This window comes from Otolemur garnettii, unplaced genomic scaffold, assembly GCF_000181295.1.
Source record: "Otolemur garnettii isolate 467f Iridium unplaced genomic scaffold, OtoGar3 scaffold00012, whole genome shotgun sequence".
In the NCBI taxonomy this organism is placed as follows: domain Eukaryota; kingdom Metazoa; phylum Chordata; class Mammalia; order Primates; family Galagidae; genus Otolemur; species Otolemur garnettii.
In genome coordinates this window covers 13019969-13037268 of record NW_003852407.1, presented here as the reverse complement: position 1 = coordinate 13037268, position 17300 = coordinate 13019969, and the positions used below count along the sequence as shown (strand labels likewise).

Below are 17300 nucleotides of genomic sequence, written 5' to 3'. Positions count from 1 at the left end.
TTAGGACAACAAAAGATAACAAAGAAACTCAGAGTATCCTTATGTGAAAAATCACTTTTTAGTCAGGATATCATTTATTATCATTACTTTCATTCTGTATCTTGTGTAGTATATTTGACTTTAGTTGGTTAGATTCTGGGGCAAAAGAGTCAATGCTGGGGATAGAGACCATACTTTTAAGAAATTGGCCATCCTTTTATTCACAGGGATAATTTTGAAGAGATGAATCTTGACCACTTCTCGGACTTCTCATCCTTTTCCATATAAACCATCTTCATTTGATAACTTTGAAAATAAATCATTTCATTGAAATATAGATATTACAAAAACATAAGAAAACATAGCCATCATCAGAAAGCACACAGTAAAAAAGGAAAATTAAAGAGAGAAATCAACAGAAAATATACTCAGTGAGTATGTGTGTGTTTGTGCAAATCAAATTGCCAACATAAATTGTACATACTAATTGTTTTAAGTGCATGAAGCAATTCTAGCTGTAGAAGAAGCCCAAACACCAAAACAGGAAATCAGGGATGAAAATACCAGAAAAGAAGAGGATACAGTCAGATTAAAGAGGAAATAAGGCAAAAACCTGAAGAACCCCCCAAAAAATAAATATAAGAAAAAAATACAAGGCCATTTTGAAAATAAAGACTACATTAAAATAACCGCAAAGGAAAACAGGCCCCACAGATAACACTGTATAAACTGTAGAGGATAAAATTGAGAAGGAAAAATACACTAAAGCAGAAATAAGGGAACAAGATACAAAGCATAAGAAAACATGAGAGATGTTTCCTACAGAAACTGACATACTGTGTGTCCCCTACAGGAATGTCTGAGTAAAAGCAAAATAATGGAACAGAATAAAATACCTAAATATGTAATTAAAGAAATATTTCCTGATACAAAAGAAGTCTTGCATCTACAAATTGAAAGTTCATGTAATATGTAAGATCAAGTTGGCCCAGAAAGGTCCACAACAACATGTTAATAACTATGTAAACCAAATTATTAAAAAATGTTTTTTAATCTTTCAGAAGCTTTACATTTTATTTCTTTTTATTAAGTCAAATACACATAGATCATGAATACTTGCATGCATATGCGGGGTACAATGTGCTGATTTTTTTTTATACAATCTGACGTGGTTACATTAAACCAATCAACATAGCTTTCGCCTCATTTACTTGATTATTGTGCCAAAACATCTATGTTCTATACTTCACAGATTTGACTTGTAAGTTGTCATATGCTCCATAGGTGTGGTCCTGCCTTTTACCCTCCCTTTGACAAAACTCTCCCCTCCCCTCCCTTCCCACTCCATTTCAGTACTTCTATGAAACCTACTTATCTTTACTCACACTGCCTTATGAAAGATATAACACAACTACAGCCCAGGATGAAGGAGAGAAAGTTACTGAAATTTGAAGATAAAGAACTTATCTTATGCTTAGGGAAGTCACACAAACACCAAAAGATCAAGAACCTTGCAAAGAAAGCAATCAGGATCGTATTTGACTTCTCTATACCCACAGTCAACACAGAGGCACTGAAGAGTCCACAGGGATTCCAAAGGGGGAAATTGGAGACCCAGATTTTTATATCCCAGTAAACTTTTTCTCAAGGTTAAAGGCTTAGAATAGTTTCAAACATGAAAAACTGTAAAGGTATATTGCTTAGAGCTCTGAAAGACTCCTGGAAGGTGAAAACAAAAGAACTGACTGATCAAAACAAAAACTTAGATAGGAAGAGGAATGATAGAATAGAATTATAAATGTCAGTCATCTGCAAGTGTAGAAATCACGTGGCTGACTAAAAGGGGGGAGGGGATTGGAAAGGTAAAAAGTGGACAAGCTTTCTCATGGCCTCGTTTATAATAGACATAAGTCAAAGATCTCACTAGAAACTAATAAATTAAATAGCAGACTTTTAAGTCTACTCAGAAATACAAACGTAAAAACTAGGATCATTTAATAAAATGGTTTGTAGAAGGAAAGTAAGAAGTAGTAAAAAGAGGATAATAGCTCACTCCGTGTTGCTCTTCTAAAAAACCAAAGGATACTACCTATGGAAAGAGAAAGGTAAAATGTTATTAAGGTGATCGATAGACCAAAACAAAAAATCTTTCTAAATTTCAGAATAACTGAGGGAAAAAGAAAACTCATAGTGAAAGACTTAAGTATATTTTTTAAAAAATAGATATAGGAGAAAAAAATACAAAACTTTGCCAAAAAATGCAAGTCAGTAAAAATAATTTCGTAAAACTCCTTTTGGAGTAAAATCCCAGTCTATATTATAAAGCAAGAGACATTCCTACATTTAAATCATTAAGAAAATAAAAGTATTAAATAAGAATATAAAAGCTTAAATATGACAAAATTCTGCCACATAAATTCAAAGAAAGAAAAGGAATTATGATTTTCAAATTAAATGAAGTAGAATACAAACAAAAACAAAAAAAAAAAAATAAGGTGAGGAAGGATAGAATTTCAAGTTTGAATGAACCAAATAACAAAATATAAATTTTTATAAGGGAAATAAAGCAACACAAACAAGTAAAATAATACATTTTTTTCAATCCAGAATATATCAAGCAGACAAATTAAATTAAGGGTATAGAAGACTTCAGTGATATAATAAATAAGATGCATTTAGTCAATGCATATATTAAACATTGAACTATTCCTTCAAATAACAAAGGAACATTCTCAAAATTCTACCAAATATTAGCTTGCTGTAAAATAATAATAAAATATAATATGTTGAAATGATAAAGACCACTGACTCTGTTCTTAGCCAATAAAAGAAAAATAGTTAATTACATAATCAGAAATTAATCCTAAAAAGATGCTACCACCAGGAAGAGAGGAACCTTCTCTTAAATAATTCTTGTGTCAGGCAGGGCCTAATGTCTCACCCCTGTAACCCTAGCACTCTGACAGACCAAGGCAGGAGGCTCCCTTTAGCCCAGAAGTTTGAGACCAGCCTGAGAGAGCAAGACCCCATCTATACTAAAAAATAGAAAAGTTAGCCATGAATTTTGATGGGTATCTGTAGTTCCAGTTATTTGGGAGGCTGAGGCAGGAGGCTCTCTTGAACCTAGGAGTCTGTGGCTAGGCTGACATGTGGCACTATAGCCTAGGTGACAAGTGAGAGTGTCAAAAAAAAAGAAGAAGAAGAAGAAAAACATTTGCACTAGATTGTTTGTCATAGCTCAATTTACAATCACGAAAATGTAGAAACAAACCAAGTGCCCAACAACCCAAGAATTTATTTGGCTTATGTATACCATTAAATAGTATTTAGCCATAAAAAGATAGAGATTTCACATCTTTTTATTAACATGGATGGAGGTGAAACCCATTCATTTAGTCAAGTATCACAAGGATGAAAAAGCAAGTATCTAATGTACTCAAAACTAATATGAAGCCAGTAGATGAACTAATAATTTCCCATATAAGAGAAAAACTCTATTTAATTCATGTTGAGGAAAGGAAGGAAGACAGAAGGTTGAGAGGTGACGAGGGAGGGTATTAGTTTGCTCCCACTTAATGGGTACAAGGTAAGGGTACATGGCGCACCTCCTGGGTATGTGTACAACTATAGCAGTGACCTTACCTAACAAACACAAACATTGTAGCCTAATCATTTGTACCCTCCTCTTAATCTGAAAAATTAATTGAAATAATTGAAATAAAATATTAATTGAAATAAAATAGTAATAAAAACAACACTTGTATTGGTGGGAAAATATAGAAATAAAAACTGGAAATGATTTTTAGAAAATAATAAAATCACCAATATTATATAAAAACTTACTGTATTCAACCAAGAAAACTACACCACAGAGAAAAATTTATATAGTAATATCAGTAACATTTTGAAGATAAAAAATTATTTTATACGTATACAAATTTTAATTTTATTATTTACATGAAACATCTGTACTCCATGCTGCTTGCATATTAGAATCAGCTGAGACAAGGTAAAATGACCCCTGTCTAAAATCCCAACACTTTAATATGCCAAGGCAGGAGGATTGCTTGAGGCCAGGAGTTTGAGAACAGTCTAGGTAACCTGGCAAGACCTTTTCTCCATAATAATAAATTAAAATAAAAATAAACAAAAAATAGGATCAACTGGGATTTTTTAAAATGAATATCTCATTCCCAATGCTAGAGCTTTGCTTTTTTGCAACCCTAATTAATAAAAATAAATCCCCCAATAGAATTTATTCCATAAATACTGTCAAAATATCCATACCAACACAAACACTCTATGGATTCATTATAATTCTTTTCAAAATACAAATGACATTCTTCACAGTGTAGAAAAAAATTCTAAAATATATATGAAACCACAAAAGACCCAGAATAACCAAAGTAATCATGTAGAAAAAGAATAAAGCTGAAAGTTTCACATTACTTGATTTCAAATTATACCAAAAATCTATGATAACCAAAACAATATAATCCTTGCATTAAAAGAGACACAAAGACAAATAGAACAGAATATACAACCCAGAAAAAAATCCACACATTAACAGTCAAATCATTTTTGGACAAATCCTCCAATGTGTACAAAATACACAGTGGAGAAAGAATGGTCTCTTAAATAAATGATGCTGGGGAAACTGGATATCCACAGGCACAAGAATGAAACTAGGCCCACATTTCTTACCATCTACAGAAATAAATGAAAACAGATTAAGACTTAAATATAAAACCTGAAAACATAATAATACTAGTTAACAATATTGGGGAAAGGCTTTAGAACAAGATTCCTTGAGTAAAACCTCAAAATCACAAACAAGCCAAGCAAACATTGGCAAATGGTGTCACATCAAGCTGAAATTTTCATAGGCAAGGAAACCATGAACAAAGGGAAAAGATAGTCTATTGAATGGGAAATATTTGCAAACTATTCAACTGACAATAGATTGATAACCAGAATATGTAAGGAATTCAAACAACTAAATAGTAAGAAAGACAAATAATCCAATTTGAAAATGGGCAAAGGATCTAAATAAACATTTCTCAAAAGAAGACACACCAATGGCCAGCAGGTATATGAAAAATGTTCAAAATCACTAGTCAGCAGAAGGATGCAAGTCAAAACTATGAGGAAATATCTTCTTACGCCATTTAGAATGGCTATCATAAAAAAAAACCTGGAAAATAGCAAATGCTGGTGAGGATATACACTATTAAGAGGGATGCACATTACTACAGCTATTGGAAGTTCTTAAAAAAAATAAAAATAGTACTTTTATATGATCCAGCAATGCCACTATTGAATGTATATACAACAGAAAGAAAATGAGTACAGCAAAGAGCCATTGGCATGCGGCAGTGCTCTTCACAATAGCAAGGTATGAGATGAATGTACAAAGATACGTAGAATATATGCACAAAGGAAAATTATTCCACCGTAAATGGAAATTGAAGACATTATGTTAAGTGAAATAAGCCAGAAACAGACAAATACTGCCCATTCTCTCTCAAATATGAGAGCTAAACAATTGATCTCATGGAGGCATTGAATAAAATGGTGCTTACCAGAAGTGGGGGAGTGTAGTGGGGAGAGAGGTATAGAGGATTTGGTTAATGGATACAAAAATATAGTTAGATAAAAGCAAAAAGATCTGGTGTTAAGTAGCATAATGTGGCAACAATATTTTAACCATATTGTATATTTCAAAATAGTTAAAAGAGTAGATTTAGAATGTTCCCAACACAAAGAAATGGCAAACATTTAAGGTGACATTTATCTCTATTACCTGGATTCGATTGTCATATTATGTAACTGAAATAAAACACCACATATACTCTATGCATATGTACAGCTCTTATAGAGAAAATCAATAATTTAAAAAAATATTAAGAATCAGTGCAAATATTTTTGAGAAAAAATACATAGTATAATGTCTCAATGACCTCCAGGCAGCATGTAACATTTTTAAATAATATAAAAAATAACATGATACAAAAGGAAGAGATTAATAATTTGGCTAATATGTAAGGATTTTTAATTTTTTTAGTAAATAGCAACACAGGATCATAGCTAATTGAATACTTAAATAAAGTATGCACATATGTATGTCTACATATATACATGTATATAGATACTTATGAAAATAAAAAATCCAGTAAAAGTTGGCTTATTAAAGTATTGTGAAAAGTGCTTAAATGTTCAAAAATATTACGTTTAAGTTTTAAAAATACAGATATTGTACAGATTTTAATTGTAATATTTAAAATGCCCTCTGATATCAGCCTGGGGAAAGACTTTAAGATGAAGACTGCCATGGCAATAACAACAACAGCAATAATAAACAAATGGGATTTAATTAAACTGAAAAGCTTCTGTACAGCTAAGGAGACAACAACCAAAGCAAATAGACAACCTACCCAATGGGAAAGGATATTTACATGTTTTGAATCAGGCAAAAGCTTAATAACTCAGATTTATACAGAACTTGAATTAATCCACAAGAAAAAAAACAATAATCCCATACATGAATGGGGAAGAGAGATGAATAGAATCTTCTCTAAAGATGACAGATGAATGGCTAGCAAACATATGATATGACAAAATGCTCATCATCCCTAATTATTAGAGAAATGCAAATTATAACCACGCTGAGATACCATCTAACCCCAGCAAAAATGACTCATATTACAAAATCTCAAAACTACAGATGCTGGCGTGGATGTGGAGAGAAAGGGACACTTTTACACTGCTGGTGGAACTGGAAACTAATACAACCTTTTTGGAAGAAGTATGGAGAAACTTCAAAGAACTCAACCTACACCTCTCGTTTGAACCTGAAATCCCATTACTGGGCATGTATCCAGAAGAAAAAACAAAAACCTTTTATTATAAAGACATTTGTACTAGACTGTTTATCACAGATCAATTTACAATCCCTAAAATGTGGAAGCAGCCTAAATTCCTCTCAACCCAGGAATAGATTGGTCAGCTGTGGTATATATACCATGGAATACTATTCAGCCACTAAAAAAAATGGAGATTTTGCAGCATTTGTATTAACCTGGTTGGAGGTGGCACACATTATTCTTAGTGAAGCATCACAGGAATGGAGAAGTAAGAATCCTATGTACTCAACTTTGATATGAGGACAATTAATGACAACTTATGACACAGTGGGGAATGGGGGAAGGGGAGAACAGACAGAGAGAGAAAGAGGGAGAGCGTGAGGGAAAGGAAAAGAAAAAGAAAAGATAATAGTGACTAATTCTCACATAAATTGGATTTAATTTTGACCAAAGTACATTACGTGAACATTAATTTTTTATGCAACTTGTTAATATGTTGTTTAGGATATAACATCCTCATTTGTAAGTGAAATATGTTTGTAATTTCCCTTTATAATAATATTTTTTCCAGTTTTGATATCACATATATCCAGATGAAGTAGAATGATTTTGAAGTATTTCTTCTTTTTCTGTTATCTATAAGATTTGGCATGATCTGTTTTCTGAAATTGTCTTCTATTTTTATTTATAAATATTGGTTGTCTATTTTTTGCGACTTAAAAAAAAAGTTAACTGATGACTCCATACTGAACCTCAGAGTGAAAGGATTCTATAATAGACATACTCTTACCTGACAATGTGAATGTTACTTTTTTTGCATTATCATTATTATTACTGATCAATATGTCATTGCAGCATTTGTCTGATTTCTTTTCTGACTGTATTTATCTTTGTTCATTCTTTATGAGATTCTTGTCTCTAGTCCTTATCTTAAACATTGTTACTGTTATTAAATGTTAAGCCTTTTTAATTTTGTGAAGGCAAAAAGTGGAAACCAAATAAACACATGTCTATGTATAGAGAAAATTAAAAAAAATTAAAATGCCGTCTGATATGGTGTGTCTCCATACATAATGGAAGACAGTGATACTAGAGTTAGTTCAGTGTTGATTTTTAGGTGGCAAAATGAGTGTTTGTTCTTTTCCTTGTTTTCTTTAGTTCTTCACTATTCTCTTTTCTCCAAGTTTCTATAATGACCCTGTTTACAACTGGTTATAGAAAACTATTGACATTTGAAAGTGTGAGCAGTTCCAGATGTAGGGAGGCAATTCTACTGTGGTTCTAACCAGCCAAAGTTGTACCACCATATGATTAGATAAATCCAGATGCTGCCTAAATACAGCTAGATTCTCATATCCATGAATCTGAGTCTCTGCTCTGCCCATTGGGCAGTAAATTGTCATATAGAAGACAACCTGAAAGGAAGTATGTTCCAGTAGATAGAATTAAACACTATAATGACAAGACTATGAATTTTGCTCATAAGGTAATAACTTATTTTCTGTTCAACTTTGAAAAAGTAATTTAAGTTATGTGTTTCCGTTCCCATTAAATTGATGATAATAATCTTTCTTTGTTAACAAAGTGCTTTGAAATCACTGTGTGACAAGTAATATATTACTAGAAAGTATTCCTATTTCACCCTGCATTGTAACCTCTCAGGAAAAGGATCTATGCATCATTGTGCGTATTTCCATGTACAATGTTGGCGAAAAAAATGAGGGTATGATTGAGAATAATATAAAAAATACTGTAATGCTCTTCTGTAAGTCAGTGTTATGAACTCACCTTGAATGTTGAACTGACTAATAGCACGTTTGTATCAATGGAATGACAAATCTAAGGAAGTTTCAGAGAAAGCACAATGAGACTCTATTTGTGAAGGAGGTAAAGAAAAATAGATGGTAATAGAATTGAGTAGGCAAAAATAGCACTGTATTTTGAGAAAGCCAACAGAATTGCAGAAAGTACATAAGTGAAGAAAAAGAAGCCTATTTCTATCTTACGAGCTCTTGAAGTTTGATTGAGAGACTTAGTGTAAATAAATGGAGGTATCATTTTACCCAATTAGTTTTCTGCTTACTATTATTAAACTCATTATCCAATGATGGCAGAGAAAGAAACTAAACATTGTTTAAAGATAGATTAAAACATGGGAGTGCTCACAAATTTGTACGTATACAAACTTGAGTTTCTATTGCTACAAGAATCTCTTTTTAATATGAGAACCGAGTTATGTTTCTATCAAGTCACTAATGACTTTTACCTACCCCTCCCCACGGGGAAATCCTCTGGTCCAGGGAAGCCAAGAAGCAAATAAACAGTCCTCTATTAAATACAAATTTTATTTTTATTGTTCCAATTTAAAAGGAAAAAAAGGAATAAAATAAAACTTAAATATTTATTTATCATAAATGATAACATAGGATTAATAACACAAGATAATGTATCTGAAAAAGCTTCATAAACCCCAATATACTATACAAGTACTTCTATATTCTCACATAGTCTATTATAAAAATCAGAAGATTACATGTTTTACCAGCATGTTTGGAAAGTTACACCTGTGATAATAAATCTATAACATTTACCCTGCTACAGTTCTGAGAAATTCAGGAAATAATATTTCCCTTCCCTTGTTAGAGGCTGGCATATAGTGTGGCATGTATCAGAGTGAAATCTGATGCATTTAGTCTCAAATTTATCCTATCACTTACCAGTTATCGATCTTCAGAATTTTTCTAAGTCTCTATTATATCAAACAACATGGGACCAAGCCACCCTTAAAATCTGCTCAGAAAAGTAGATTAGATAATGCATGTATCCCTGGTCATCAAAAATTAAGGCAGTTAAGTAAGATAAGTCAGATTCAGTAATAAATAAAGGCTTTAGGATTAAGTGTTCATCAGTACTGGAGTAAAATTCAGCAAACCACAATTTTTTTTTTGTGTGTTAGATTCTTCATTTGTCCCATCAGGATAATAACAGTTACTTTACACAGTTGCTGAGATCACTGCAGATCAATCAGGGATAATCAATAACCTTCATTCCTACCTTTCTTCCCACTCAAGATATTTACTGGTTGTACCAGTAAAAACAGCACCGAATTGAACATTTAAAACTGGAATTAGTTATCAAGTGCTTAAATGCTCAATCTGCTTTGGTTATTTTAATGTCTGAAATAATAAGACTTGGCAATTTTACACAAGGAAATTATATGAGCCTTTTAATGCTGATATAGACTTTAGTGATCAACTTTTAAATAAGTTATATTGGATTCTCTTACATTCCTTCCCACATTGTGTTTTATTTTTTTATATTTCTATGGTTGAAAGAATAAAAATAACATTTTGAGCAAATTACGTGGAATGATCAGAAATTTGTTCTTAGAACCATGAACAAAGTTGAACAATTATTTTGGCTACAACACAAGGTTTTCTTTTTTTTTTGGCCAGGGCTGGGTGTGAACCCCCCACCTCTGGCATATGGGACTGGAGCCCTACCCTTCTGAGCCACAGGCGCTGCCCCTACAACACAAGGTTTTAATTGACTATCAAAATATTGAGTTATTCAAAGACTCCTTAGGTTTGGTAAATAGTGGAGAAAAATCCTTTGTCACATGAAAGTTTGAAGAACTTTCCTGAAATTGTCTGTCTTATATTAACTTGAAATTATTTCAAATTAGAAAAAAAACAATCTTTATGTTAGTAACATGTTGTATTTTGAAGTCCAACAATTTCTCCTGGGGCATTTAATTCAGATCACTGATTAAAATATAATTAAATTTTGTATGATATTAAATTATTATAGAATGTAAATTATTCCTTAAAAGAGGTGAAGTGGATGGAGTTGCGGATGGAGTTTTCCCTAATTACTAGGTTAGTGTGTAGTACGGTTAAGATTAGACTATGTCTATAAGTCTCTTTTCTATCCCATTTGAAAGTATCACAGAGAGAATGGGCATAAACGGTTGTCCTGTGTTTTGGTATAAATAAGATCAAAGAGTTGGAAGAAATAAGTCAATCTCTTATAAGTTGTCACTTTCAATGACCACTGTTTTATACTAGATGGATTTACTCTGAACCAAAAGTATTTTTTAATTTTTTTTGAGACAGACTCTCAAGCTGTTACCCTTGGTAGAGTGCTGTAACATCACAGCTTACAGCAACCTCTACATCTTAGGGGTAAGCAATTCTTTTGCCTCAGCTCCCAAGTAGCTGGGACTACAGATGCTCGCCACAACACCTGGCTATCTTTTGCCTGTATTTGTCATCGTTGTTTGGCAGGCCAGGGCTGGATTCAAACCCACCAGGTCTAGTGTTTGCGGCTCCTGCCCTAGCTGCTGAGCTATCGGCGCCGAGCCACACCAAAAGTATTTTAATGTAAGCTACAATCCTAACTTGCTTCTCTGGGGCCTAACTCTCCAGATTTTTATACGGTGGATCTCTTTCCAACTGCACACTCTTCTCTATTCCTCAGAAAGAAAATCAGTGTAAAGAAAATGATGTTATTGCAAAAAGAACTCAAAACTGCCTCAAAGGGCTTCATATCAACCTTCTAAACAAAGGCGTCCTAGACACACCAAGAGTTTGTGCAGTGTGAGTGATGGAATGTAGCTTGAGTTTATTGGAAACAAAAGTTGTCCTGACAAAAAAAAACATTTTTTTCCAAAATTTCTGCTTCTACTGTGACTTCTCTAATTCAGTGACTATGTCACTGTATTACTTGAATAAGATTATCCTTTATTTAACATATTTACAAACACTGTTTATCTATTTTGGGGCAGAGTGCAATAAAGATGAGAATGGAAAGATCTAAAAAGAGATTTAGAAAGTTACTGAAAAGTGACAGGAATTGTGTGGAAGAAAGGGAGACAGTGTGTAGACACCTCAGATTGAGCAAAGACATTTGAAGGGAGTTACAAAAAGAAAATTGGAACCCATCCCCATCTGAAAGCACATATAAGTGAATCAATGGAAGGTGGTCATATTTTGTTGAGTTCCAGCCTAATACTCTTTTAAAATAAACATGGTGCTTCATAGCCACAGCAATTCATGGTCTACCACCCTTTAGCTCAATGAACTTAAAATTTGTTTGACTTCACAAACATACACAAAGTTAAAACTAATGAGTTAAAAACAATAAAAGATTTTTGCATATTTTACTTTATAACAAATGACTAAATGGAAAAAAAAAGTTTCTCTACACATATCAAGTTATCACCAAATATGTGGCTTTTCCACAAAGACAAACTGTCTGGTTTTCCTTTTTTTTATTTTTTTATTTTTATTTTTTTTTTTTCCTATTAAATCATAGCAGTGTACATTAATACTATCATGGGGTACAGTGTACTATTTCTGTATACAATGTGAAATACTTTCATCCAACTGGTTAACATAGCCTTCATGTCTTTTTCTTAGTTACTGTGTTAAGACATTTATATTCTACATTTAGAAAGATTCGCATGTACCTTATAGGATGAACCACAGGCGTGATACCACCAATCACCCTCCCTCCACCCACCCTATGTTAACCAGCTTGATGAACGTATTTCAAATTTTATATGAAAACTGTCTGATTTTCTGTAGACACCAGCTGGAGTTAGTGTATACCCTATAGAATAAGGGCCCATTTCCACAAGACCTGTCACAACTAGAGGGTCCCCAGGATACCCACACATCTATCTAACTTGGCAATAAATTAGAGGTTACCACAACCCCCTACTTGCGTTCGATAATTTTCTGTAACAGTTCACAGAACTTGGGAAAACACTTTTCTTACTATTGCTAGTTTATTATAAAAGTTAGTATAAAGGGTACAAAGAAATAGCCCAATGAAGGGGTACTTCGGGAAGGGTCAGAAGGGTCCTGAGTATAGGAGTTTCATGGGGAAGACCCGCCCTCCCAGCACTGGGATGTATTCATCAATCCCTCCTGCTTGAAGGGTTTTATAAAGGTTCCATTATGTAGATGTGATTGACTAAATCATTGGCCATTGGTGATTGACTCAATCTTTACCCATTCTCCCCTCATTCCCTGGACGTGGGAGATTGGGACTCAATTTCCACCCTTCTAATCATGTGATTCTTTCCTCTGGCATGAAGCCTCCCTCCTACAACAGTCAGGTCATTAGCATAAGGTCAGGTATGATTGAAAGTGTTGTATTATGAGTAGGGGAAGACACTCCTCTCACCTCCATCACTGGGGAAATTCCAACAGTTCTGTGCCAAGAATCCAAGATGAAGACCAAATATATATTTATTATTTATATCACAACATCCCAATGACAAATGAACAGTATGAAATTCATGTGCTATGACTTCATCTCTTGGTGGTACAGGTCAGGGCACGCTTCCAAAAAGTGACATTTCTTTGGCTCCTTTGAGAAAGGAAGCAACTGTAGTAGCTAAAAATAAAAGAAGAAACAGAGGAAATATATTTTAAATTAATATTCAAATGATTTTGAAATATTCAAGTTGAGCTACTGTGAACATCAGTAATTACACCAAAAAATGAGTAAATGTTATAATTATAACTGCAGTAAAAATTATCCAGCAGTCTCAGGAAGGAGCTCTGCACAGCATATTCATCAGCAGTTATTGAGCTTTTCTTAAGGATGAGAGCAACGTGAAAACGTCTTAAATTCAGTTTGTTCACACCGTGGACGTTTCAGTGGCTGAGCCAGAAGACCACAGAGGTGCTCAGCTCCATGAATCCTGGCCCCTACTATTTACCTCAAATGTAATAATCTTCTATGAATAAGTTCCCTAGGTTATACCATGTAGACAAAGACAGCTCTCCATAGCGCTCTAAATTTCTCAGTTCAAACCAGTCAGCTAAGGAAGGCTGGGTTAGATCTCAGTTCTCTATTAGCCCCCAAACAATTGTAAAATCACGTAATCATATTGCTAGTATTATGATGAAGATTATAAATTTAGATTTTTAATAGTGATTGGGAAAAGAAAGGACACAGTTACCTGAGTCTTTGTTTCTGGGCAGTTGTTACCTGCAGCTTGACTGCACCTGAATCTGAGTCTCACCTCAATCTCTGGGCCTGACCCTGACCCTGGGCTAGCTGCCACTGATCTCTGCTGATTTTGTTTTATAGGTTTCCTATCTCAAGATAGTATACAATTTTCTACCCAGTTAAGTCAAGTTCCTCAGTCCTATTTTCTAGGACCTTTCCCATCAGATCCTACAAATGCCTAATGATTGGCTTGGAGAGGACCTCAAATCTTATTAATGATCCAACCTCATTTCTTCCACACTTTCCCTAACAAATCTCACTACCTCCTCCCCAACCACATGCCTGTTATTGGTGCCATGATAACCATGCATCTGGCCAAACTGCCATCTTCCGAAAAGCCGACAACATCTGTAAATATAACTTCCTTCTACAATTCACACTTTCTTCTCAACTGATTTATTGAACTCCATCCTGTCAGCCCTGCTCGGATTTTATGTTCTTTGGAAAAAGCTGTTTCTAAGTCTGTTTGCAGGCCCCACACTACATACCATACTGCAACGTGCAGGAAGTTGAATACATATTTATTGAGTGAATAAATACGGAAATGAGCAATTGAATTACTGAGTCTTGGGATAGCGGAGGACTGGGAGATTCTTGGAAATTTAAATGTACAGTAATAAACATTGATGGATTGGGAAATTTGCTTTTTATATTTTACAATTGTTAGGCTGATTTAATGCAGCATAACTATAAAAATCACTTATTTTCCCTGGGTTTTTAATGGAGCTTATAATCTAGTGAAAGGAGAGAGAAAAATAAACAAGTAAACACTCAAATAAACAAGAAGATTTAAGATTAATTTTCCCTACATATATATTACACATGTTATGTATCAACAGTTTATTGATGATTTCAAATTATGCAGAAGGATATAAATATGAATCTTGCCCCAACCAGTGGTTTCAACATTACTCTGCTAAATCTCTCTTTCCTGTCCTTTAATGACATCTTGGACAGAAACCATAACTTTCCAGTTGATCCAGCTATAAAAATGCAAGCCAGTTTAAAACTTGAATCTTAAACTCAATTTATGTCCCATTTACTTCCCTCTCTCTAGTATAACCTTGAGCGGGGAGGGTCTCGTTGCAAGGATTAGAGGAGGCAAGTGTACAGCATGGGTCTGATAGACCTCAGCCCAATCTGCCATGAGGTCACTTCAGCAACAGGGCTGTTCTCATAGGTGAAGTGGGGCTAAACCCTGGATTCCTTTTCATACATATATAATAGACATTTGGCTGGGTAAAAATTTCTTGCCCTTGCATGGTAAAGAAGTTGTTCCCTTTCTGGATCCTGCCATTTCTTTTCAATTCTCTGCTCTGGTCAGATAGACAAAGGGGAAGCTCTCAAATATGATGCCTAGGCATGCAGCAAGAAGTAAACAGAATAGCACTCATCCTGTAGGACGGATACCTTAGCATCTTATTGATTCTGAGCAGAAAAAAGAATGCATCAGACAAGCCTCTCGCACTTTGAACATGGCATTTTCCTTAATCAGCCTCTCCAGTGACACTCTCATTCAAACCAGCCCTTTCTTCATTGTATCTCCTCTCCCCCCACCTCCAATTTGATTTAGTCTTTTCACACAGGGAAAAACAAAATCTTGCCATGTAAGCATGCCTTTCAATCTTTCCATCTTGTGCTCTGTAGAGTTCTTGAGCTGGGATCTCTTTAGTCCTTACTAAACAAGGAGCAGAAAATGTACAAGCCATCATATCTATTATTATAATACAATAAATATATTTTTTGCTTTTTGTCTCCAGGTTCTGGTTGGAGCTCCTAAACCCAGGTAATTTCCTAAGTGGTAAGAACTATACATCTTTCCTTGTAATATTTGGATTTTGTCCTGGGTTCCTGAGATAGCTCAGGACAGATAAAGATGAAAGGAGTGGCTTTTGTTATTCATAACAAGCCCCTTTCAACCCCACACAAGTTTATGTTAATGCAGTGACTTTTGGAAGGCCCCTAAGGATGGAGGGAGGGATGGTTGCCAGGAAAACCAAGAATGTGATTACAGAGTTGAAAATTTCTGCAGCCCCTGCTGCCCTTCCCTGTATCCTGGGAATGAACTCAATGACTGATGATTTAATCAATCACGACTATGTGATGAAACCTCCGTAAAAACCTTAAATTGTGTCTGGCAAACTTCCAAATTGGTGGATGCGTGGTGTGCAGGGAGGGAGGTGCACAGGAGAGGATGTGGAAGCTCCACGGCCCTGCCCCATGACTGACCCTATGCGTGCTTGTTGGGTTCTTCCTAAGTTGTAATAAGCCATTCAATGTAAGCAATGATCTGTTTGTTTGTTTTAGTTCTGTGAGCCATTCTAGCAGATTATTGAGCCTAAGAGAGACAATCATGAGAACCCCTTGATTTATGGCTAGTTGGTCAGAAATAGAGGCTCAAACTTGCTGTCAGCATCTGAAGGGGAGGCAGTGTTGTGGAACTGAGCCTTTAACTTGAGGGATCTGGCTCTTCCAGGTAGATGGTGTCAGAATAGCATTTCATTTTAGGATGCCCAGCTAGAGCTCAGAAAATTGAAGAATTGCTGGTGTGGAAGAAACACACACACTTGGGGTTAGAAGTGTTGTAAATATAAGGAGAAAAGTAGTTTTTCCCTAAACACCTACTTCTCTTTCTTCATTTTGTTCCCTAAGAATTTAGTAAAGTTTAAAGTTCTCTTTGGTTTTGTTATTTGCATACCTGTCACCATAGAAACAGTACTCCAAGACAAAAAAAATTACCAAGAGATTCAGACTCTTGTCTGAATAGATAAAGAATGAGTCAAAACCATAAAAACTGTAATTGCAGAAAGATTCCTCCTATAGGAGTTTCAGCCCTGCTCCCCCACACCCTCAATTCTGTGAATGCACCATTCTCCAGACCCTCTGATGAGAGTAAACACTTACTAGGTCTTAAAAGAAACTTCCCATCATTTTCTTTCTTTCTTTCTTTTCTTTTCTTTCTTTTTTTTTTTTTTGAATAGCTTGGCAAATGTTTGCTAATTTATTTTATTTTTATTCTTTTTTATTATATCATAGCTGTGCACATTAATACTGTCATGGGGTACAGTGTGCTGTTTTCATATACAATTTGAAATATTTTCATCAAACAGGTTAACATAGCTTTTCTACTCAGATCAGGAACCTGGCAAGGTTGTCTCCATTGCTCTTTAACATCATAATGGAAGTTTTAGCCATTGCAATTAGGGAAGAAAAGGCAATCAAGAGTATCCATATAGGATCAGAAGAGATTAAACTTTCAATCTTCACAGATGATATGATTGTCTACCTGGAGATTCAACTACAAAACTCTTAGAAATGATGTAAGCGTTATTAAACTATGATATATGTACACCATGGAATACTATGCAGCCCTAAAGAAAAACGAAGACTTTACCTCCTTCATGTTTACATGGATGGAACTGGAAAATGTTC

The 17300-nt window shown here is 34.5% G+C and overlaps 1 long non-coding RNA gene across 2 annotated transcripts in view; it reads right to left on the bottom strand.

Moving 5' to 3' along the window:
* Positions 1-17300, bottom strand: part of LOC111723513 — a 159599-nt gene that overhangs the window by 2707 nt on the left and 139592 nt on the right. The window contains exon 5 of one of the 2 annotated variants that reach the window (XR_002772037.1): positions 13035-13247. This is a non-coding gene — a long non-coding RNA (uncharacterized LOC111723513). Of the gene's footprint in view, positions 1-12633; positions 13248-17300 lie in introns of those variants that run through there. The other variant, XR_002772036.1, reaches the window with a different exon arrangement.